General features: G+C 42.5%; 1 protein-coding gene across 1 annotated transcript in view; it reads right to left on the minus strand.

Moving 5' to 3' along the window:
- The window catches only part of arhgdig.S (Rho GDP dissociation inhibitor (GDI) gamma S homeolog), a gene marked incomplete at its 3' end in the record, with an annotated part of 48,459 nt that extends 23,208 nt beyond the window's left edge, over nt 1–25,251 (minus strand). Inside the window, 1 exon segment of the mRNA NM_001094028.1 lies at nt 25,173–25,251.
- Nucleotides 25,252–26,309: the final 1,058 nt, after the last annotated feature.

The raw sequence follows: 26,309 nt of genomic DNA on the forward strand, positions 1-26,309 counted from the left end.
GTATGGGGCCTAACGACAGCCTGTTGTACCATTGGCTTAATATCTACCTTGGGCAAGAACCATAATTGATTTGCTGATCCAGTCATCTCCTGACCAGTCTGTATAGGCCTCCGTTAATATCCAATTGCTGGCAAACGCCTGGATCCGGATGGCCAAGCAGGGCAAAGATCTACACATTTCATGATCTCACCAAACAAGATGAACATCTTTGAGGACCAGGGTGGCCATTTATGACGACCAAGGAGAATAAATGGAGGTACTGTGCCATCATGTCAAACAAAAGGTAGTAGAAGGGGAAGAACACACATTATTCTCCAGCTGCTGTAGACCTTGCCCAAGTAAATTGGGCCTGGTTACCTTGCTCTGCCCACAAACTCAACATCACCATAGCAATACCCGAGTGAGAATTGGAGATATATTTAGGTATAACAAATATGTAATAAATTATTTTCACATCCCTGTCAACACCACCGCATGGTCAACATGGCAACTCCAAAACACATATAAACACTATGATCTGTCCTTATTTTTTTCTCCATTGAAAGTCAAGTTTAGGGAACATATTTACCTTTAGTTTTGTTGTTATTAAACATAGGTAGAGTAAGGTGTAATTGTGCCTAGAATAAGTACAAGAAATGCCTGATGTTCCAAGATCAAATGAAAAGTAAAAGGTGGGTGGGTAATTCTACATTAAAGGGAACCCTGCGGGGATCACTCAAAAACCATCAAAGAGGCAGACGGCACCAAACAGAGGTTTAGTCATATTGATGGTGTCTTTTCCCCAGTACCCAGCAAACTCTCCTTTCATTAACTACACTCCCAGCCAATCAAGATCAGATATCGATCAAGCAGGGTAGAAAATCCTCTGCCAGGAGGCAAGGACCACATTGGCCCATTATTGCAACCCACCCCTGGGTGGTCCTACTAGTCCTCATAAACTTATGGCCAAAAATTTGAATCACCTCATTTTGGCTCACCATACGGGAACTGGAAGCCAAATGGAGGGGGTCTTTGCAGCATTACCTACAATGATACATTCCGTATATTCCCAAACACATTATATAATACATGGTATAGCTGAGCCAGCGAGGGCAAAGTATTTCAAGCTATAAACACCATGAATCAACTTTCTTCCCAACATCAAAGACTTTCAAACTTGCCCAACATTGACAGGAGTAAATTCAAATTTGTAATTTAAACTTTCTGGGCCACTTTAGGTAACGGAGCTGCACTGTGCTACATCGGCATGCTGGGAATTGTAGTCCAACAGGCATTTGAGAGCCACAGAAGGGGAAGTGAATTCAGTCTAAATTCTGAGACTTACGGTTTCAGGGTATTGCCCTTCAGTGGAGGTGAACTCAGGGAGCTCTTTTGACACCCCAACTTTTCATCTAATCTAAGGCAGAATCCCAAAATTCCTCTGACAATCCCCAGAACCATTTGCCTGAATAATTGCATTCCAATTACTGTTCCCTGCCCATATACAGATCTAATGGGATCTACTTAGTACCTTAACCCAAAGGAGATGCCCTAAAGAAATTTGGACCAGTAGAAGAATTAGTCATTGGACCATATGGAGACTGCCTGTTGGACGGGCGGGGGGGTGCTTGTTAACCCTTTCCAGACACAAATAAAGGTTTAAGTGCTAATAATTTGAATAAATATCACTATGATTAGGGACTAGATAAACCCCAATACAAGTATGGAACCTGTTATCCAGAATGCTCGGGACCTGAGGTTTTCCAAATTAAGGATCTTTCCATAACATACCTTAAGTCTACTAGAAAATCATTTGTACATGAATTAAACCCAATAGTGTTATTTTGCCTCCAATAAAGATCCATTACATCTTAGTTGGAAATAAAGTACAAGCCACTATTTTATTATTACAGAGAAAAAGGAAAGAATTGTCTAAAATTTGAATTATAAAATTAAAATGAACTCTGTAGGAGATGGTCTTCCTATAATTTGGAGCTTGCAGGGATAATGGGTTTCCGGATCATGGATCCCATACCTGTACTGAACTTGATTCTTTACACTTTGCTAAAGCAGCGATCCTAACGTTGCATCAGATGTTTAATACGGATACTGCGGCTTGCACACACAGCTGATCTAAATATCTGTTATAATATCATTATTATATATCAGGAATTTGAAAAAAATCCTTGTTTTTTTTCCATGTCATGCTTATGAAAAAGCCAAATAAAATTGCTAAATAAATGCTCCAAGAGGGGAGAATGTAAAACCATACAGAATGGATAAGAAATCCGCAAGCCCGGAATCTCGACAGCTGATGGGCTGAATCTTATTCAGGGATTTATTAGTAGTATAGGTATGGGATCCGTTATTTGGAAACCCATTATACAGAAATCTCTGAATTACAAAGGCTGACTCCCATAGACTCCATTTTAAACAAATAATCCAAATGTTTAAAAATGAATTCATTTTTTCTGTGTAATAATAAAACAGTAGCTTGTACTTGATCCCAACTAAGATATAATTAATCCTTATTGGAAGCAAAATCAGCCTATTGTTTTTTTTTTTAATATTTACATGATTTTCTAGTAGACTTAAGGTAGGAAGATCCAAATTACGGAAAGATCCTTAATCCGGAAAACCTCAGGTCGCGAGCATTCTGGATAACAGGTCCCATACCTGTATTTCCCTTTTTTTAGATAGTGGTTTAATATTGTGCAGAGCTTTATAGATAATATACATCTGTCAATGCCCCAGTGGAGCTTACAATCTAAGGTCTCTCTCACATGCAGTAGGGTCAGTTTTATCAAGAGATGGCACGAGTCACGCCCATACACAGAGGCAAAAAAAAAATGGAATAAATAGACTTAAGTTTCTATACTTTCAGCTGGATGTAAAGTTGGATGCAAATTCAGCTTAAGAAATTATATATATATATTTTTAACATGGAGGGTGGGGTGGAGAATCAATGCACTCCGTAAGGAAAATTCCACCCTCACAAATATGAAACTTAAAAAAGGACAATTGAAAATTAAAATGAATAATAAAAGTAAAATGAGACGGGGTTTTTTTAAAGGAAATTTCTTGAAATAAATATTTTTTTAAATTAAAAAAAAAAACGAAATTCTCACCTCGGTAGCACACAGTCAGCCACATAAGTTGCAAAAGCTGCCCACCAAATTCACAGACATCCAAGCCAAGCATCTCCGTCTTGCTCCTGAGCATAATCCAAGTTTCCGGGAAACGGATAAAAATTACTTTAAAAAAAACAAAAACTCCCCCCAATATTTATTTTTGTTAAGAACCCTGGTGAATGAATGGGTCAAAAAGGAGGTTTGGGTGAAAAAAAAAATTATACTGTTAAAGGGCCATGAGAAGCTGCGGAACTATGGAGAGCTCCTCCACCAATCTTTTTTTTTTTTTTTCTGGAAGGGATACCTGGGCAGAGCGAGCCAGGAGAAGACGTAATGGGAAAATCGGATTTCTGACTGTAGACGCTATTGATTTGCTAAGCTGGGCTGTACCCCCCTCCATTATCCACACACAGACCCCCCCTCCTCCTCCTCTGTAGATCCCCTCCCTTTGCATGGAGCTGAAAACCTCCACCGGCCTCTATCAATTCAGCCGACTGCAATGATCTCATCCTTTTGGCTTATGCAGCACACGCGCAGCAGAATACCAACAGCCCCAATGCAGAGGCAGCACGTGGCAACAATTCAGCTGCAGCAGCTACTTGTGCAACCGCTCGGTGTCGCCCCGGGGGGCAGAATGTGGAGAGAAGGGAATGGAGCATTGTCTACACACATGGCAATTTGGGTTGGCAAAAGAGGACGGCGACGCCTCTCGTTTTATCCTGGAAAACCCTGCAGGATTGGTGTGTAACCAGACACAAAAGGCTACTGTTAGACCAAAACCAAGATTTTCAATGGGAATTCCACCCAAAACGGTTTTGAAAACAAAATTCTGTGCAACATTTCAATATACATTGATTAAAACAATGTCAGTGGTCTTATAGTTATTACTATTAAAAGCTGTACCTTTGTTTTTATTGACTGCAATAATTATTTTATGTATATTGGAAGAATTGCTTAGAATGACATGGTCACTGCACCTTTCACAAACCCCTTTAAAGGGGACCCGTCACCCTATGAAATAATTCCAAATTCTTTTCTATCATGTTAGTTGAGCAAAATAAACTTTACTTGCGCTATATTTATTATTTCAATTTTGTTTCCTTCAGTCTTGGAATAACATCAAAGTATACAGGCAGGAGCCATTTTGTGGACACTGTTATTAAGACAAATTGTGCATCACCCCAAAATCTTGTGGAAGCCCCAGAATGGGGGACCTAATGCCCTTGCACAGTGCCCTACATAATTATAGAGCCTGAGGAGGGAAGGGGGAATGTAATGAGTGCAGTGATATGTAGGAACTGCTGAATGGAAAGTGAAAGTAATTGAATGCCCCCCCTCTATGCCTGAGGCATACAGGCGGGGCAGATAATATTTGATTGACAGCTCAGATATTTAAATACCTTTATAACAGGTATGGATGCTTTAATGATAAAAATATTTGTGTTCCATGTTTAATTTGCAAAGGACTTTCATTATACAACTTTTTATGCGTAGGAGACAGGTCCACTTTAAGATCCCTACCAAGAAAAAAAGGAGTGGCACTTTGCTATCGGATCTCCCGCCGCCTGCCAACCACACTTGGCGACACGGACTTTGAACATTAGATTTCCTAGACAAGGGGCAGTTCAGTCGCATAGAAAGCAAGGGACATCATCGGAGTATGATTAGGCCATTGATTTGGGTACAGAACTTTTATATTGAAATGTATGCCTAGTTCTGATACTGCAGCATTACTATAAGTCATGCACAGGAGTTCCCCCATCTTGGATTTTGTTAAAGGGGACCTGTCAGTGAACACGATTTCCTTGGAGCACGCACTCAACAAAACAGCAGACAGCGGTGTGATTAAAACATCTTTATTCACCAGTCAATCCTCCCAACGTGTTTCGCTTTTCCAACTATGAGTATGTGTGTTCACATGAAATGCGTTAGGAGGATTGTCCAGTGAATAAAGATGTTTTAATAACACCGCTTTCTGCTGTTCCGTTGAGTGCGCGCTGCAAGGGAATCGTGTTCACTACGAAGTCTCCCCAAGCTGCGGGTTCGGGGCGCTGCACCCGGACCAGAGACGTGGAGCGGTGAGTGACCTGTGAATATCAAATGCTTACTGAACTGTGAAGTTGAATTTTAAGCGAAAGGTCCGGGGCAGCTGCACCCGGACCCACTCACTCACAGGGTGAGCGTTTCATGATTTATGCCTGTTGTTAAAGGAGAAGGAAACCCCCTGGGTGCAAAACCCCTCGCCTGTGTTGCCCCCCCCGTCCCCCTGGGCAAATGCCCCTAACTTGTTACTCACCCCTCTGCGCAGGTCCTGTCCACGGAGTTCACAGTCGCCATCTTCTCCCACGCGCGTCTTCTTCCTGCTTTGACCGGCGTCTTCTGGTGCATGCGCAGTAGGAACATTTACTGGTACGGATCTACTGTGCATGCGCCGAATGTCACAAAGTTTTCCGATTTCACTTTGTGACATTCGGCGCATGCGCAGTAGATCCGTACCAGTAAATGTTCCTACTGCGCATGCGCCAGAAGACACTGGTCAAAGCAGGAAGAAGACGCACGTGGGAGAAGATGGCGACTGTGAACTCCGTGGACAGGACCTGTGCAGAGGGGTGAGTAACAAGTTAGGGGCATTTGTCCAGGGGGACAGGTAGGCCAGGGGGGAAGGGGTTTTGCGCCCAGGGGGTTTCCTTCTCCTTTAAGACAAGCTTTGCATAGGGTTACCACTCGGCCGGTATTCTACCGGCCTAGCCGGTAAAACACCTGCCAAGGCCGGTATTACAAATTTAGTGGCAATACAATTGCCGGTTATTTGTAATACCCTTTAAAAAAGCCCCTGGCCTGCCCCCAATTCGCAAAGAACTTACCTTTTTTCCAGCGCTGTGGACGTGTCTGCGATGTTGCTCCTTTTGCGGCACGCCGCGTAGCTCCGCCCCCTTTTTACCGTCACGGACCACCCCCTTTTGGCGCCCGCCCCCCACTGGCCAGTACAATATTTTAATAAAGGTGGCAACCCTAGCTTTGCATCATGACAAAGTTTTGTTTATGTGCCAGAATAGGGCACCTGATGCCCCTGCCAATGCACTGGTTACACAATTAGATAGTGAGGAGGGAGGGGGAATGTAAGGAGGGCAGTGAAATCTAGCAAGTGCAAAATGAAAAGTGAAAGTAATTGTCTGCCCCGCCTCTATGCCTAAGGCATAGAAGAGGGACAAGCAATATAAGATCGACAGCAGAGACTTTTAAAAAAGAGTTTATAACAGGTATGGATGTTTTAATTAAAAAAAACAATTTGGGTTTTGTGTTTAGTTTTAAAAGGACTTTTATTATACAGATTCTTATGTCTAGGTGACAGGTCCCCTTTAAAAGTGTCAGTGGCACTGCACATGCTCAATAGCTTCTCTTGAGAAGCTATGCAGAAAAGTAGGTTCATGGCATCCAAACTGATGCTACAGGACAGATTATTACAGAATACACTGGTTTCTATACTGCCATGAGAATCTGAATGAATTACTAATCAGTCTTTTATTGTGAATGCCATATTGTACATGTACTGTATATTGAGAGTCCGTTCCAAAGCTCAGGTTCCAAAACCCAGAGCACGTGCTGTGAATCAACACAGGATAAGAAGATACTAGGGGAATATTTGGAGGCAGGGGTATCCTAATTTATAAATGGACCATCTGGTAGAAAACTGAACCAGGGACGGTTACAAATACTATTTTGCATTGAATAATTTTTTATCTCAATCTCACGGATTTCACATTTTAGTCACATTACTTGACATAGTCTGGATAATGCGTCAATTCACCCCTCCAACCCCGGGCCATTAACTCATATTACCAAAAGAAGGTCTAAGGGCTATAACGTTGAACACAACATGAAATTGTGCTGCGGGGAACAAATAGTTCTATAAAGAACAAGACATTTTTCTAGGTCAGTCTAATCCTTTTCGGAATTGCTTTCTCTTGTTTCCTAGCAGAATCGCCCAAGTAAACGCGGGGAAAGAAGTACAGCCAGCAAAGAAATAGACTCTAAACCCTGAATGCAGTCACTACTACTGTGAACTTCACATTCATTGTGACGAAATTTCTATTGCTTTTTTAGGCAATTACTCAAATGCTGGCACTCTGATTGCCATTGATATTGAAATGGCTCTTGATGGTGGGCAGGGGCATACCACATGGTGGTATTCAGTGCCAAGAACAGAAGAAAATACCTTAAAATTCCCCCAGTCATAGGTATTCACAAGTACCTGCCGACCCCTTTGGTGATGTCAGAGGGGGGTGGGTAAGCAAGGACAGTACATCTGGTCAGATTGGTGGGTTATGGCCAGACACAAGTCAACCTTTTTGTTGGCCCTTGCCTCACTAATACGAAGCACAATTCTGCCGGACCAAAGTAATATGGTTCAGCAGTGATGTCAATAGGCACTATATCAGCTACACTACTTGCTGCAAAACAGCAACTCCCAGTGTTCCTTTAAAACAGTGATCCCCCACCCAGTAGACCGTAAGCAACATGTTGCTCTCCAACCCCTTGGATGTTGCTCTCAGTGGCCTCAAAGCAGGTGATTATTTTTGAATTCCAGACTTGGAGGCAATTATAAAAACCAGGTGTACTGCCAAACAGAGTCTCAATGTAGACTGACAATCCACATAGGGGCTACCAAATGGCCAATCACAGCCCTTATTTGGCACCCCAAGAACATTTTTCATGCTAGTGTTGCTCCCCAACTGCTTTTACTTCTGAATGTTGCTCACAGGTTCAAAAGGTTGGAGATCCCTGTTTTAAAGTGGACCGGTCACCTACACATAAAAAGTTGTATAATGAAAGTCCTTTGCAAATTAAACATGGAACACAAATTATTTTTTTCATTAAAGCATCCATACCTGTTATAAAGGTATTTAAATATCTGAGCTGTCAATCAAATATCTGCCCCGCCTCTATGCCTCAGGCATAGAGGCGGGGCATTCAATTGCTTTCACTTTCCATTCAGCACTTCCTACATATCACTGCACTCATTACATTCCCCCTTCCCTCCTCAGGCTCTATAATTATGTAGGGCACTGTGCAAGGGCATTAGGTCCCCCATTCTGGTGCTTCCACAAGATTTTGGGGTGATGCACAATTTGTCTTAATAACAGTGTCCACAAAATGGCTCCTGCCTGTATACTTTGATGTTATTCAAGACTGAAGGAAACAAAATTGAAATAATAAATATAGTGTAAGTAAAGTTTATTTTGCTCAACTAACATGATAGAAAAGAATTTGAAAATAGGGTGACGGGTCCCCTTTAAAAAGTCAGCTCAAAGGTTTTACAAAATCCAGAGGGCCAAAGTCACCCACTGAACTCAAATTATCATTACCTTATCTTTTGAAGATATAAACAACAAGGGTCCCAAATGCAAAGTAGAATCTGCAGGAATGTTTAAAATAAACCTACAAGGGAAATTCTACATCAGGCTTACTTTGATATACTGTACTTTTCTCTTTAATAGGCAGCTACAACGGGATAATTCTTTGAAAGGGGATAGGATTAAGTATTGCAATTGTTTTAACAGGCCATTTGGGCAAAAATGTACAGTGTTTGGCCCAATTAATACAACAAACTAGCTGCTGCAAAGGGACTTTGCATTAGCAATACTGATGGGCACTGGAATTATACATTGTATATACAGGAGTTTTCACCACTAAATACAATAAACAGCCCCTAGATGGCACCGTACTTCAGCTCTTTACAAAGATTTATTAATAGCAACATTAAATGTTGTTGAATTAATGGGATTTTAGCCAAAAGCTAATAAAACTCCAAATCAAAACACAAATTGTATTAATAAGCACATAGAGCTCAGTGGAGTCATAAGAACTGTCACATGACCCACCGATACGGATACGTGGGCAAACCATGCACTGCCGTCCGTGCCTTCTATTCCCCCTCTTGCCATTAATCGCCAGCCAGTCTAGTGACATCAGATAAGTGTAAGCACAGGCATATAAGTAATAATAATGGCCTGCTAGGTAGGGTTCATGTTGGGAGGTTTAGACTCGGTCACGGGCCATGGGGTAAGGTGCAAAGTGCAAGAAAATGGTTATATTCACATTAAGCTCATTTGTTATAATTACAATAATAAATATGAAAACGCCTGAAACCACCGAGGCTGAAACCTCATCTTTAACAGTGAAGAATCCGCTGCAGCAATTGGATTCCTAAATTATTATTCTGTACTTTCGGTCATCCTTGATAAAACATTAATGAAAATGTATTACCATAAAATAAATTAAAAAAACTAAAAACTGCTAATGAGATGAATACAGTTTCTAAAGGAAAAAAATGACTTTTGAGGGCAGCCAAGGAACTATTGGGGGTCGTAATTAAATCAGTCTTTAACAATTCAGCTTTGAGGATTCAACTTCTGTGAAATAAGGATTTCTCATCATTGCACATATCAGAGCAGGGGTTCATAATCACATAGTCTGAACCTAAAAAGACTGAAGATCTCTGTATTAGGAACATGTATTTCTATCTCCCTTAAAGTGGACCTGTCACCCAGACACACAAAGCTGTATAATAAAAGTCCTTTTCGAATTAAACATGAAATCCAATTTCTATTTTTTATTAAAGCATTCATAGCTGTTGTAAGCTCATTTAAAAATATCAGCTGTCAATCAAATATTGTCTGCCCCTCCTCTATGCCTTAGGAATAGAGGCGGGGCAGACAATTACTTTCACTTTCCATTCAGCACTTCCTAGATGTGTCTCCCCACATTCCCCCGTTCTCTTCACCATTTAATTGTGTAGCCAGGACATGGGGATGGACATCAGGTCCCCCATTCTGGTGCACAAACAAGATTCTGAGATGATACAAGGCTTGTCTTAATAACAGTGTCCACAAAATGGCTCCTGCCTGCTTGTTATAATTATGAATTACCAGACTGAAGGAAACAAGATTCAAATAATTTATACACTGCAATCAAAGTTAATTTTGCTTGACTAATTTGATAAAATAGGATTTTGAATAATTTTATTGGATGACGGGTCCCCTTTAAAATGCCTTGTGAAGATGAAGGCTGGAATTAAACAGGGAGGAAAGACAGTCAGATAGATAGTGGGCCAACAAGGACAGCCGATAGGGAGGTACTGGGAAGAGATGGACAAGAAGGAGTAGGCACAGGGAAGACTTACAAAAGGAAAAGGAGGACCAAAGAAGAGAGGCAAGATGAATCACTGATGACAGCCTGATGGAGTAGAAGACGTAGTAAAGCACTGCCCAAACAAGAAGTGCGAATTTGGAAGGAAAATGGAGGGCACAGAGAATGGGGGAGAAGAACAAGGAAGATTGGCAGAGAATAAACAAGAACCAACTGAAAGGCCGAGAAACTTGAAAGTCTAACAAGAGAGTTTGAGAGGACCATAGTATGGGGCAGCGGGGGTTATCATAAAACCTAATGGAAAGGCAGGAAGTGAATAAAAATAAAGTCCAATTCTTCAGAACAATGAGCCAAGGGGGGACAGGGAGGAAAAGAAGAAAGGGTGGAAAAGGAAGACCAAGAGGATAGATATCAGGAAGAACCAAAAGAATAGGCAAAGGAAAAGATAGACTTGGTGAGTGAGGGAATTTAGCAGGAGTAGAGAGCACAGATGTTTAAGGGGCAGGGATGTTTTTCTAACTGTAAGCTCTGTATCTATTAAAAACAACAGCTGCTGCATCTCTGCATGGCTCCACACTGAATGTACAATCATTGTTGAACATTTGTGGGTGACAATAGCAAGATTACTGCTTAACAATAGGTTATTTTGTGCAAACAATGGTTATGGAACTATTAAACTTATTATATGAGAAATTAGGTGCAGAGACATATGTGGGAGAGGTTCCTAGAGACAGTAGGGCAGAGAGTTGGTATTACTATGGAATGCAGCCTACCACACATTGCCTACGTGATGAAATGCCAACAGTATTGACTGGTGTGCACAACATCAGCCAATAAACTCTGCTTTCTCACAAACACAGTCCAAGAGTACAGTACAAAGTGTATGTGGAGATAGGCAGTACTGGAAGCAGTCAACTGGATACAAGTTAGTTTCCAAGTAACCAAGTTATAGGGTTATAATGAGATTGGCATAGCTTTACCCTTGCTTTCTATGGCATACCACGGTCTTTCGTCAAGGTTCCTGCTGAGTGTAGGGGGGGGAAACATAAGTGTCAAACTGCATGGCTGCACCCAGACAAAAGATCATTTAGGGGTGAGATTAAAGGAGAAGGAAAGTCGTTTTGCACTTGGGGGTGCCAAGTGTTGTATTTACTTACCTGAAACCCGTGCTCCTATCAGCAGAAAACTGCACCGGCCAGGGGTTATTCCAACGAGCACCACGGAGCGATCTTCTTCGGCTTCTTCTTTCTTCAAATTTCCCGGGGCAGATGCATGCGCAGTAGAATGGAATGGAACTTTTTAGTTAAAGTCCGGCTTTCCGCTCTACTGTGCATGCGCATCTGTGCGAAGAGGAAGACAGAAGAGGATCGATCTGTGGTGCTCGCTGGAAAAACCGGCCCGGGGTTTCAGGTAAGTAAATAAATCACTTGGGGGGTGCCTACCCCCAAGGGCAAGTACACTTTCCTTCTCCTTTAGGGTAAGGGCACACCCTCAAATTTGGGGAGATCGCCTCTTCTTCAGGCAACTAATCTCCCCAAAAAGCCTTCCCACCAGCTAGAATGTTAATCGCAGACGGGATGGCACTCAGAGTGCTTTGTTTTCCGAAGTCGCCCCAAGTTTCCTCGTGAGGCAACTTCGAGTGACTTCAGAAAACGAAGCACTCCGAGTGCCATCATGCCAGCGATTTACATTCTAGCCAGCGGGAAGGCTTTTCGGGGAGATTTAGTTGCCGCTTTTTTGGGGTGACTAATGCCCCCGAATCTTAGCATGTCCCCTTACCCTTAAAGGAAAAGGTATATGTGGTTACTTTTTTTGTAACTATTTTACAAGCGAATTCCAAGCAGTGGGTGCAGCCATGATTGATCTGATGTGGTAACCTCTTCCTGACATCAACAAGAGGCCACATTATCAGGACAAATGACAGAAGAATTACTAAGCATTTTTATCAAGCAACCCTGGTTTTACTCTAGATAAAAGCCGTGTGAGGCAACTTCAGGCTACTTTGGAAAGCAGAAGTATTGTGTATGTTTTCCCATCGGTAATTCATAGCACTGCTGGTGAGAAGGAAACTAAGGAAGCTCGGCTCAAATACACAGTACAAGAAGTCCCCAGTTGCCCGTTACTAATGCCTATGAATTCTCAGTGCGAGCATTATACAACTTTGAGTTTCTTCTTCCACTATCCGTGAGGTATTTTATTAACTGAATACAGCACTTTTCTTCAACACATTCAACAATGAAAAAGCCTGACAGAAAAACAGGCCCAAAAAAATGAGGAACTGGGGGTTTTATGGGACAGGGACACTTAAACTTGGTGCACTGAACACAAAAAAAACCAGGAACTAAATCTCGCAGTTACCACAGCATGAGGTAAAGTTGCATCAGCAATTAAATGGCAATGGATGTAAGCCGATTTATTAATTCCATCACACATGTGACTACATCCCCCATTCTATCCTACCGTTGCACTGTACCAAAATGAACCCAGGTGAGACACATCATGCAGCGTTCTGTTTCACCAGAACTTTCCACAATCCACACAGAATTCATTAGATTCCACCCCATGTGGCTTGACGGGGGTGGGAGTTTAGAGTCACATGAGCTTACCAAGCAACTTTCTGAAAACCTGCCCGCCACACCAATATTTTGTGTAGTGTGCACGCAGTTGAGCGAAGGAGGTCAGGTAAGGCTGCCACCTTTTCTGGAAAAAAAAACCGGCCTTCCTATATATTTATCTTTTTTCCCCATCAATAACATTGGGATCAACCATCGTTTTTAGCGGCCAGGCCGGTAAAATAGCGGCCAGTGGAAATCCTACGGTCAGATGATCAATAGCAATGCAATAAGGCATGGCCTCCCAGTCAGGAACCCCCACAAGCACTGGCAGAAATACACGGCACCTTGCAAAGGACTTCTTGCACCTTAAGAGTCACACATTTAGTAGTTCATAGTATGGCATTGGACTTATGGCAGATCCTTACAGAGATTGTTAGTGTTGCATATCCCAGGCCTGCACATTTTGGGAGCATAAGGGTAAAACTGCAAGCAGAGTAATAGGTGAAAATGGCTGCCCGTGTTCACCATGACCAGACAAAATGGCTGCAATGCTTAAAACGATTTTCTATCTACCCATTCTAGCAACAAGCAGAGAATTTGCCAATTATTTATCAAAGTCGTATAGAGCTGTGAAAACCAACAGCGTTTTCTGAAATGTATGATGTGCCTGAAACAATCACTTGAGAATGTTGTTATAATGCACAGTTTATTTTACATTCTCTGCTTGATAATGAAGCCATTTTTCACTTCTTTTTTTACCTCTTTTCAAACGAGCTGCTTTGCCTCGAATTTTCCTTAATCGGCTGCAAGGTATCCATGACATCTGCATTGTTTGTAATTTAGAAAACACAACAGCTTCAGCAGCCAATAAAGCCTATCAGTGACAAACATGGCTTTATAAATAAATCACTGGAAATACTTGGCTTTATTGTACACAATATTCCCGAATGTGGCAATTAGTAATGGAACGTCTGTTCATCTATGTGGATATTTCAGCAAAAAAAATAATTAAAAAAAACAAACCAAAAGAAAGATTTTGGAACACCTTCCACAAAAAATGTGCAGATGGAAGAAAAATGTTGTTATTTTGAAACTGGTCCACTACCCTTAAGGCAGCCATACATGGGTGGACCCGGAACTCTCTTCTCCTGAATGGCTTGTAAATCAAAACAAATGGAAAGCATAGGAGAAGCCATGAACAGTATTGGCCACCATCCTACTGTTCCTTCGGAGTGCTTCCTCCCCTGCCAATGCACCACAAACTGGCCAACATGGTACAGAATTAGGGTTGCCATCTGGCCGGTATTTTACCGACCTGACCGGTAAAAATGATGGCTGATCCCAATTTTATTAATAGGGAAAAAAGATAAATATATAGGAAGGCCGGTATTTTTTTCAGAATCTATAGTACAGGTATGGGATCTGTTATCCGGAAACCCATTATCCAGAAACCAAAACAATCCTATTGGTTTTCATTTAATGTTTACATTTTTTTTTTTTAGTACACTTAGGGCAGAGACACACGGTCAGATTCTGGGAGATTAGTCGCCTGGCGACAAATCTCCTCTTGTTCGGGGCGACTAATCTTCCCGAACTGCCTTCCCGCTGGCTAGAATGAAAATCGCCGGTGGGATGGCAATCGGAGTGATTAGTGTTCCAAAGCACGTGAGGAAATTTCGGAAAACGACGCACTCGGAGTGCCATCCCGCCGTTGATTTTCATTCTAGCCGGCGGGAAAGCAGTTTGGGGAGATTAGTCGTCTCGAAGAAGAGGAGATTTGTCGCTGGTCGACTAATCTCCCCGAATCGGACGTTTGTCTCTGCCTTTATGGTATGGAGATCCCAATTACAAAAAGAGCCAGGTCCTTCTCTGCTGGTAAATAACCTCCATTATGTACCCACTAGCATGCTGAAATATGGGAGAAGGAATATCAGTAAATTACTAACCATTTCAGCCTCCAATTGTAAAAAGGCCCCCAAAACATTAACACTAGTTTCAGTTGTAAACTTTTGGGGGATTTAAAAGAAAAAAAATTGTACCAGTATAAAATCTGCTATCCAGAATGCTCTGGACCTGGGGTTTCTGGATAAGGGAGTCTTTGCATAACCATACCGTAAGTCTACTAAGATATAATTGAAACATGAATTAAACCCAATTGGATTGTTTTGCCATAAACAAGTATTATTTATATTTTCATTGGGCTCAAGTACAAGATACTGGTTTATAATTACAATAAAAGGAAATCATTTTTAGAAATCTGAATTATTTGATTAAAATGGGGTCTAAGGGAGATGGCCTTCCCGTAATTCTAAACTTTCTGGATAATGGGTTTCCGATAATAGACCACGTAACTAAAACAAAAAAAATTCGAATCTTTTCTTTCCCACAAAGTGCGTCTAAAATTAAATTATACATGGTTTGTGTTATTAAAATGAGTACAGCAAAAGATCATAATTATTCTTTTCTTCCTGGCAATGTACATAAATGGCGGTAAATAATGTAGAACTGAACATTTTTAAGCTGCATCGGCTTAATCCCAGGGTTATGAACCTTAATTCCAAAGCAATATAAAGTGACACCAAAAAATGTGACCCCTGTTGGCTCCAGTAACTGCTCTTCATAATGATGGAACACAGAAATGTCCTTGTGCCATATATGTAAATGGAATTACTAGGTGTCATTTTTGTATTAGAGAGACTTAGCAAGTGGGGATCAATATGCTGCCCATAAAGTCATTGCCCCCCTCATGGGAGCTCCCAGCCATATTGGACAGATATGGGTAGTTGTATAGAGAATATTTCGGAAATACTTTCAGCGACACTGAAGATGTCCTGTTGTGCACATCTGGTTAAAGGGAGTAGTTGCGTGCTTGTTGCTAACGCATTTATCTCCATCTGTCACTATCCGTATAATCACACACATATACATATATCTCCTCTTAAACTTTAGAACTAATACACAATTCCTCCGTGGGCTATTTTTAGTTTTATTTCTGGGCAGAGTCAGAACTAAAAACGTTCTTGCAAATAACATTTCTTTTATATATATATATATATATATATATATATATATATATATATATATATATATATATATATATATATATATATATATATATATATATATATATATATATATATTTATTCCTAGATGTGTACACACATATGCCAAATGCATACACACGCTCAGATTCAGGGAGATTAGTTGCCCAGCGAATTTTCAAGGCAATTAATCTCCCTGAACTGCCTTCCCACTGGTAAATCGACAGCGGGATGGCACTCCGAGTGGTTTGTTTTCCGAAGTCACCCAAAGTTTCTTTGTGAGGCAACTTCAGACGACTTCGGCAACGAAGCGCTCGGAGTGCCATCACACTGTCGATTTACATTCTAACTGGCGGAAAGGGGAGATTAAAAAAGAAAAAAGAAGCGATTTATCGCCGGGAGACTAATCTCCCCAAATCTCCATGTGTCTCTGCCCTAAAATGGCAGCAATTGTTTGCAGAGATTTGAATAGAAAGAATGCAGTGCCTACAGCCCTGTGAGTTCCAACTGAGAAGGGTTTATGACTCAGTAGAACTAGTAAATAATATAGGGTCATAAACTATAGGCATCCCGGAGCAAAGTTGTTTTATCTCTGGGCTCCCTGCAACTGCAAAGAATCAGAAGTATAGATTTGTATTTGTTACTGCCCTACCTCCTAAATGATGTAATTTTGTAAGTAAATGCCTTACATAGTTTGGAGGTGAATGCTAAAAATGAGGGGGTGTAGGGCAGGTTGAATACTTTGAGTACTGGAAGTAGCAGTTGAGTACAGACAAGGCCTTAAAAACATATATATTATCATCTCAAAACTGGATGGTTTTGTCTGAATGCTATACGGGATAAAAGGAGCTAAAATCTCAGCTGCCATAAAGCAGGACAGGAATGCTGCTTACAATGGGGATCAGATAGGATCTGTGCAGCCACTGGGACAGAATGCTCTGTTATACAGATAGCTAGAATCTCAGCTGCCATAAAGCAGGAAAGGACTGCTGCTTACAATGGGGATCAGATAGGATCTGTGCAGCCACTGGGACAGAATGCTCTGTTATACAGATAGCTAGAATCTCAGCTGCCATAAAGCAGGGCAGGACTGCTGCTTACAATGGGGATCAGATAGGATCTGTGCAGCCACTGGGACAGAATGCTCTGTTATACAGATAGCTAGAATCTCAGCTGCCATAAAGCAGGGCAGGACTGCTGCTTACAATGGGGATCAGATAGGATCTGTGCAGCCACTGGGACAGAATGCTCTGTTATACAGATAGCTAGAATCTCAGCTGCCATAAAGCAGGGCAGGACTGCTGCTTACAATGGGGATCAGATATGATCTGTGCAGCCACTGGGACAGAATGTTCTGTTATACAGATAGCTAGAATCTCAGCTGCCATAAAGCAGGACAGGACTGCTGCTTACAATGGGGATCAGATAGGATCTGTGCAGTCACTGGGACAGAATGCTCTGTTATACAGATAGCTAGAATCTCAGCTGCCATAAAGCAGGACAGGACTGCTGCTTACAATGGGGATCAGATAGGATCTGTGCAGCCACTGGGACAGAATGCTCTGCTGTTATACAGATAGCTAGAATTTCAGCCATAAAGCAGGACAGGACTGTTGCTTACAATGTTGCTTTCAGCCATAAAGCAGGGAAATAGTGCTGCTTTGTGAGAGAAAGGATAGAGACATTTTATTACACTTCCCTGTACAATTACAAAAGGCAATTACATTTTCTTTTTTCAAGCAAAATGTAATTTTTCATTCTAAAATAATTTTAAAAACTGAGGTTACCAAATTAATATTTTTAAAATCATGTTTTCTGGTTTTAAATCCTACAATTTAATGTTTTCCTTTATTTATTTAAAAAAAAACCCCACTCTGGGCACAAGCATCTGATGTTTTTCCCTTCTGTTATTATGTAAAAGTCACAAGCCAAAGCAGTGACTTGAGCTGGAAAAAGAATTTCTCAACTCTGGGCAATCAGGCCGAAACTTGTCTTAACTGAATTCTTTTCTGAAAAGAAGAGTGGGTGGGTGGGGGAATGATAGCTCTTGTGCACAGAGACTTTTAAGGGTAAGAATACACAGGGTTTTTTTCCCCCCGAGGTTCACAGGGTACAATTAGCTTAGGGTCTGAATGTGACAGCCACAGTTTGTTTACAGCCAGGAAGGAGACTGACAAAATAAACCCATCCTCCATCATGAGCCATTTTAGAATAAACCTGAAAACACTTTGGTTTGCTCACAACAACCCCTCCCTATCTTATTTGAAGGTGTTACTCACTCCAACTTCAGCCTTAACTGAGCTGCTATTGTCATCCAGGTAGCAATAATCTTTCTTATATTTTAGCCCAATAACAAATAACCACAAGGGGTGTGGCATGCTTTTATTTGGGGTGTGGCCACAAAAACATGGTGCTTTTCATAGCAGCGAAACAAATTCCTCAGCGTTTATTTTTTTTGTCATATACATGCGTTTCACTACAAGTACCAGGTCTTGTGCGCCGGTTCAGAGGCCCCGATCCGCCAGACTGATTATATGAACCGCAGAGAGGCGACGGCAGTTAGTGAAGAATTCTATTTCCTTTGTTGTGTCTGTGAACAAACAAGGCATTTGAGCATCTGGGTGTGCAGCCTGTGGTTACCCTGGGGCACATTCCTGTGGGGGCTGAACAGCAAGGGCAGTAATTCCAGAGGAGCGAGCAGCAGCCTCAGAGAGCAGCAGCAAGTAACTACGGTTGCCACCTGGCCGGTATTTTACTGGCCTGGCTGGTAAAAATGTTGCTTGATGCCAATGTTATTTATAGGGAAAAACTACAAAAATATAGGAAGGCCGGTATTTTTTTCCAGAAAAGGTGGCAACGCTACAAGTAACCCATCTGAAAAAACAACTACCTGTATAAAGAAGTGAATACAGTCCCTAGTCTTCATCCTTCCAGGTTTAGGATTGTAGCTGTCTGCAGAACAGACAATTGGGCACATTCAGTGGGTCCTCATCTAAATTGCTTACTGTTGCTTTACATCCTTGCTTTTTTATAGCCTCCACTTTTCTTGTGTTAATTATCAAGCTGCTGATAGGGATGGGCGAATTTGACCCGTTTCGTTTCGCCAAAAATTAACCGGCGGCGAAATGTCGCAAACGCCCATTAAAGTCTATGGGCGTAATTTTTTCGGCAAGATTAGGCGAAAAAGTTTGCCCATCCCTAGCTGCTGAAAAGTGATAAGAGAACATGGTACCAACTGACTCTTGGATAGAGTCCTGCTCAGGTCCAGTTGGGCAGACCAGTGTCCAACCCAGACCCGCTAAGTGAAAACTAGAACTGGACCTACTGGCCCTCTACAAAGTCCCCTGTTCCCACTGCCAGAACTTACCAGCAGTGCCCCAATCTAGAGTCCTACATGAAACCAATTTTTGAGACCCGACCGGCAACCACTGTAATAACGCCACTTGGATCTGCTACCTGACCTGAACCACAATGCCCTAAGGGTTTTAGAATTAGGCAGTTGCGGGTCGGGTATCGGATCCAATCGAGGTAAATATGTTAAATATTAAAAGGAGTAAAATATAGACAATATAACATAAGATATACAGATGAGACCTGCAACCCGCATCTATGTCCTACCCTCATCCTGCAAGGTCTCTGCTTTTTTTGCGGGTAACCCGACCCGCTGCAGGACTCTACCCCAATCTTCGGGAAAATCGAGACCCATGGAAACATGCGATGTCAATGATGGGTTGAAATGATATCTCTCCGGAGTGCAGATCAACCAGATCATGGTAAACCTTAGATTTAACTGCAGGAGGTGGGGAATGCAGCCTAAAATCGGCCTGTGGAACCAGGCAGTGTACCTGCTGACCACTTGCATGGTCTGAGGAATTTTCGCCCCAAAAACCCGACCACTTTGTGGGTATTCCACAGGTACCCGACCCAATGCAGGACTCAACTCTTGGACTCTCAGCTGAGAGGATCACATAACTGGAAGTAGACAGGTCCCAATGTTGCAGGAACAGGGGAGCAGTGACTGGATCAAACAAAGAAATTTACCAATAAGGGTAACATTATATATGGGCTACGTAACAATTTCTAGGATTCCGAAACCTCTTTCAGTGGGCGAAAAGTGACGAATTCTCAACAGACTTTTGGAAAGTTCTTGCTCCAAACATATGAACCTATTTACAACTTTGAAAACAACTAAGAAATTAAGGGTTGTACAAACAAAAAACTGTCCTCCAATAGGATAGAACGTTTAATGGTACGTTGAGGGTGGAGAATGGATTTTCCTTTTTGCAATGTATAAACTGGGGCATATATAGGAGTTTTTAGTTAAAAAAAAAGGCCGCTTTAGCATTCAATAAAGAACTGGTACTGATCTTGAAGTACATGTCCAGCTTTTATTGCACGCCTGTAATATAAACAGCGTCTGCCCAGAAACTTGAAAATCCTGTTATTAGAATATTCCATGGTTTGTATTCCATTTAGTGCCTTTACTTACATTTATCAATGCGCACCCATTGCTTGTGAGCCCAGACCTTTGCCCTGTGTGTTCACGCCTAAATGAGGTTGTAGTTGAATGAACCTTGCATCCCCAGTTCTTGCTGAACTACAGCTCCCAGAACTATTTTTCAACACACAATTAAGGTTAATATCTGGGGACCAAAGCTTAAGAAACAGGGTATTAGAATTACGACTGGTTGCTATGGGGTAACTAGACTCATGTAAAACATTTTACCCACTCCTCATAGTTACAGAGAATACCTTAGTTAAGAAACCCAATAGGGCAGCTCCTGCTCACGTGCAAATGCAGAGAAGCATGGAATTTTGTAAACAATAAATTCCCCTTCATTCTACCTTAGGGACAATGGGCAGACAAAGACGACCTATAAATCAGGGGTATGCTTTATTTTAAGGTTACAGGCCACACACGCAGATATATAACATATACAAAAAGAGCTTAAATTAATACGTCACACACTCGGGCTCATCCACATCGGCGAGAACTATTTGAGATGTCTGGACAATATTAAACGCTTTGGAGCTACAGTATTTTCCAAATTAAGTCACTTGCGCCTCCGATGCACTGGGTCATCATTTGCACTAAGGATATTTCAAGGGAAACTATACCACTGAACAGTGCAGGTGTCCCATATGTAAAACACATAAATAAAAGCTTTTATAAAATATATATATGCCATTCGGCAATTCCATATTGACACACTGTCATTTTTAGCAGGACAATCCATCTCTCTTGTTCACATAAGGGTCTGTGCTCACACACAAACATGATAGATTACATCATCCAATAAATCGACAGAGGGAGGTCTTCTACTTCCTGTTATGGTTAGATCACAAAATGGCAGCACAAGGTAAAACAAGTTAAGGGGTAATATTTACTGGTGCGTATACTGCAAACTGTTACGATTCTTTGGTGGGTTACTAAGTAAGATATGAAGTATCAGCTGGTTGAGTTTTCTTCAGAATTGGTAGTTCCCCTTTCAGTTCCATAGGCAGCAAGACTTTAATTAAAAGGTGTAGATTAACAAGAACAGCTCAATAATCCTGGCTTTCTTTCACAGGGAGTTTCCTTGACATCCATACAGTCTTTGTAGTTGTCTCTTTGTGTTTGTCTAATTGGAATTTCATAACCTGAATATCTACCGCTTTGATCCTCCCACTCCAGGTTCTAGAAACATTTTAACTTCTGGTCGAACACAGCCTTCCATATTCCCCGATAGCCCTCCTGTAGTGTTTTATTGCCCCTTATGAGTAGCCAACCTAGCAGCCAATAGGCAGGTGCAACAAAGATAAGTGGCTGAAACATTCTTAAACAGTTTAAACGGCCTGTGCAGAAGGGTTGGGCAACCTGCAATTATTGACAATTTGCAGCACAAGAATTTTATCTATGCAACAATGGCCTGGCCTCTTACCTTTCCACTGCTCACTGGATTCTAAAGTGCCTTGCTTGCATCGTTATGAAATATCAGACAGGGGCACATAACTGTTGTAAGCACGACTGATATCAGAACATATTTAAAACACTAGAATATTAAAAAAGTCACTATGGGGGCTCCATGACCACTTGTTTTTTTTTTTAATGTGAGATAAGTGACTTCACCGAGTAAGGTTTCTAAGAATATATTTTACAGATTTCCCAAGGCTCTGATGGACTATAACAAAGTAACACACAAGAGCCAAAAATAAGCTGTAATCTACTATTTTCAGAACAACCATATGTCTCTCTCTCTCCTTTTCCTCACTACTTGCTCCGAGGCACGACTATTCTACAGTCTGTGTGTTAAATATTCCCATTTACATCACGCAGCGGCATGGCTCGAAACTCCTTCACCTGAGGTGCCAACGACTGAAAATACAGAATTCAATTACTTTGCTTTTTCCTTAATGAAATGAACCCACCCACGCATATACTTAATCACTGGAAACAAAAGGCTAAGAATTGCACCTCTGTGCACACGCCCACTATACGTGCTTCACTTAGGCTCCTTACCTTGTTATAGATGTGGCATAAATAAAACAAATCAAAGGAATGTGGGCTCATTTCTGCCCTGCTAGCCAAGTCTCCCTACTCCTGGCCAGATGTTCTAATAACTTGCCTCAAAACAGCTAAAGATCGACTGAGGTCAAACACACACTACCTCTACCTTTTCCATGGATTCTAAGGAAACATCATACAGGGGCCCTGCCACTAACATTACCTACGGCAGCATGTGTGTGTTGGGGGCTCCTGCTATTGGGCCAGCTTTGGTTCCTAATTGGTACGACTACACATACACCTTTCCTTTATGCACCTTCTAACTACAAACCAATAGAATTCATACTTGACAATATAGGGTGATGGCACACAGGGTTGCAATCGCCTGCAAGAGCTTGTCCAATCGATTGTAAGGCAACAGTTGCCTCAGCTATTTCCCAACAGGCTACGGCGCAATAGTTTGTGCACTACTATGTTGATATGATAAAAAACAATATTAAATCAGGTTAACTTGGGATATGGTTGCAGGAAAAAGTTATGGCACACCTTTTTTCTGCTTGTTGTGCAGAGCTTCCCGTCTGATAATCACGTGACTCATAGCACGTACTGTATGTACAAACATGACCTGTCTGCTCTGTATATAAGTCTGTAAATAAGTGATTCAGCTAAAAGCAGTGACATCATTGGGGCAACCGCTCCCAGATTAAGCATGCATAACGCAACAGGCACCTGTACCCTTCTCTCAATCACCAGTGATCACACACACCGAGAACAACAAGGCAGTGGCGCATACAGGGGACACTTCTAAACGGTGTCCAATACAAAGTCTTAGCAGCGGTACCAGTACTACGACTTCAATCATTACTGGCCACAATAATAATTAAGCTACAACCCCAGTGTCTATGACCAGGGAACGACTGGTTGGCTTAGCAAGCAAGCACATACAGGATTTTAAAAAAAAAATAAAAATGTTGCACAACTCCAACTGAGCAACTGATGTGCCGTCACAATGATGAGTGATATCACAATGCATCTAGTGCTAGAAATTGCAACATTAGATAAACGTAACAAACTTTGCATATTGGTCAACTTAAAAAGCAAAAAAGAAATAGCACTCGATACATATTGATTAAATGTTAATGAAAATTATATTGTTATCCACAGAATGTACTAGTGAGTTATTTCCCTTTTACAGTGGGTGTAGAACTAACAGGTGCATGTAAAAATCACACAGAACAGATGCCTACTGTAAGCCCCTCTCAATACGTCATACCAAAAATAAACTGGCACTCAACAGGCAGGACATTCCCTACATAACAATTTTGCCATTGCAGCAGGGGTTAAGAAAGCAGTGTCAGGGGTGAGTTGCCTTCCGGCCAACTTTGTTTTTCTTCGTATCTACAGAAAGACATGCCCGAACTGAATGCCAGTAGGGCCTGCAGCGGTGGCTGAAGGGCTTGGAAGCCTGCCATTTGCCAATAACCAGTTGGTGAAACAGCTTAGGCCTCCGCAGCTTCACTGCTGCAATAATAGTTGTGGGGTGCGTCACTTATATATTTGTGAAACATTGGAGTTTCCCAGTGCTCAGTCTGTGGGACCCCATGTGGTTGTTCCTGCTTGCAGCTCTTGGGACAGGCACACAATCCCTTCTTTGCACTACTAGCCAGTGTGACGCATATAGAAATGAAACACATGGTGGACAATGGCATAAGACACACAGGGGGTTCACACTGGCTTCTCTTTCCTGTTTCAATGAAAGCAGCTTTGCCTCCATGGAGATGTTGTTCAAACAAGACTTTGGCAGCAGTGCTTCTACCTGAATCGATGGATTCTGTCCAAATAGATTTGGCAGGCGCATGTGCCTTATACCGCCAGGTAGATGCAACCCCCATAAATCTGCCTACACCTGCCACCAACTGCTGCTTGATGGAAGCTGGGGATTGGAACAGGCCCATACAGGAAGTAGTAGTTTAATTACAGATCTGGTTCCCTGCACTTACATATGGGGGTACTGTGCCCATGTCACCCCCCAGAGCACAATGGAACAGGCCCATACAGGAAGTAGTAGTTGAATTACAGATCTGGTTACTCATTTCAGGAAATTGCTGAGAATGGCCTGCTAAAGGTTCTGCTCTTGAAACTATCAAGGGATTACACAGCTATTATTGAACTGCTAAGTATGCTGGGAGTTGTAGTCCAGTACAACAGAAAGGGAGCATGCTGGGAGTTGTAGTACATCGGAGAAGGGGAGCACGCTGGGAGCTGTAGTACAAGAGAAGGGGAGCATGCTGGGAGCTGTAGTACAAAAGAAGGGGAGCATGCTGGGAGCTGTAGTACAAGAGAAGGGGAGCATGCTGGGAGCTGTAGTACAAAGAGAAGGGGAGCATGCTGGGAGCTGTAGTACAAGAGAAGGGGAGCATGCTGGGAGCTGTAGTACAAGAGAAGGGGAGCATGCTGGGCGCTGTAGTACATCGGAAAGGGAGCATGCTGGGAGCTGTAGTACATCGGAAAGGGAGCATGCTGGGAGTTGTAGTACAAGAGAAGGGGAGCATGCTGGGAGTTGTAGTACAAGAGAATGCTGGGTTAGTGCCCTTTACAGACAGTACAGCTGCAGACATAAACATTCCTTTCCAATGGAAAATCGAAGGGCTTGTTCATGTAACAACGTGTTGGGTGAAAGTTGAGAGTCAGACCGGCAGCCACGCCTTGTAGTCTCCATTCTACACACCTGAGCCCATAGCCGGCCTACAGGGCCCAACAGCCGCTGTCAGACCCCCCAGCTGTCACCCACTTACATATCACACTACTTCCCCACCCCACAAATGCCCCTTACCTTAGTGCTCAGACGGTATCCCCCCGGAACAGTCACACTTCCCGCAGTACTGCGCGGCACACTAACTGGCTCGCCTCGCAGGAGAAGAGGGAGTACTTTGCAGCCAATCAGCAGCCAGAACCGCGTACTTCGCAGCCAATCAGCAGCCAGAGCCGCGTACTTTGCCGCCAATGAACGTCCAGAAGTGAGCGGAGGTGGGAAGAGAAAAAGAGAGAGAGAGGAAGTGGGGACAAAGCTCGGCATTCACACACACTCAGGCAGGGCAAGGGGGGGCAACGCTCCGCTGATTGGTGGGGATAGGGGAAACGGGGCGTGTCTGTCTCAACAGGACTTGCTCTGTCACACTCACTTTTTCCACAGTCTTCTGTGCTTCACTTTTTCACTCGAAACTGTGTTTATTCTTTCCTCAATGAAACAGGGGCCCCTCTTGGCAAACCCGGAAGTCTGAGCCTGAGGGGAATAAAACGATTTACAATAATTAAACTACAAGTAGTGGCTTTTCATCCATATACAGAAATAAATGGTTACGTTTTGTCCCTTGTCCTTGTATCTCCCCAGTGTGCCCTCTGATTATCATATATATATATATATATATATATATATTATATACACTGGACACATTACTGACTCAAGAGAAGGCCCTGTCATAAAAGCTGCTCGTTTGCCCTGGGAGGTTGGTAAATTCTCATTGGCATCGGACTAGAGGGGCCAGGGCCCATTGCTGCTGCCACCTCAGGCCCCCTCACCAATTAGGCGGCAAACGGGACTGGGTCAGGAGCCTCTCAGTGTCGGACTGGGACACCAGAGGGCCACCAAGTAACCTTAGACCAGGGGACCGCCAAGTAACCTTAGACCAAGGGTCCACCAAGTAACTTTAGACCAGGGGCCCACCAAGTAACCTTAGACCAGGGGCCCACCAAGTAACTTTAGACCAGGGGACCGCCAAGTAACCTTAGACCAGGGGCCCACCAAGTAACCTTAGACCAGAGGCCCACCAAGTAACCTTAGACCAGGGGCCCACCAAGTAACTTTAGACCAGGGGCCCACCAATTAACCTTAGACCAGGGGCCCACCAAGTAACCTTAGACCAGGGGCCCACCAAGTAACCTTAGACCAGGGGCCCACCAAGTAACCTTA

This window comes from Xenopus laevis, chromosome 9_10S (assembly GCF_017654675.1).
Source record: "Xenopus laevis strain J_2021 chromosome 9_10S, Xenopus_laevis_v10.1, whole genome shotgun sequence".
Lineage (NCBI taxonomy): Eukaryota > Metazoa > Chordata > Amphibia > Anura > Pipidae > Xenopus > Xenopus laevis.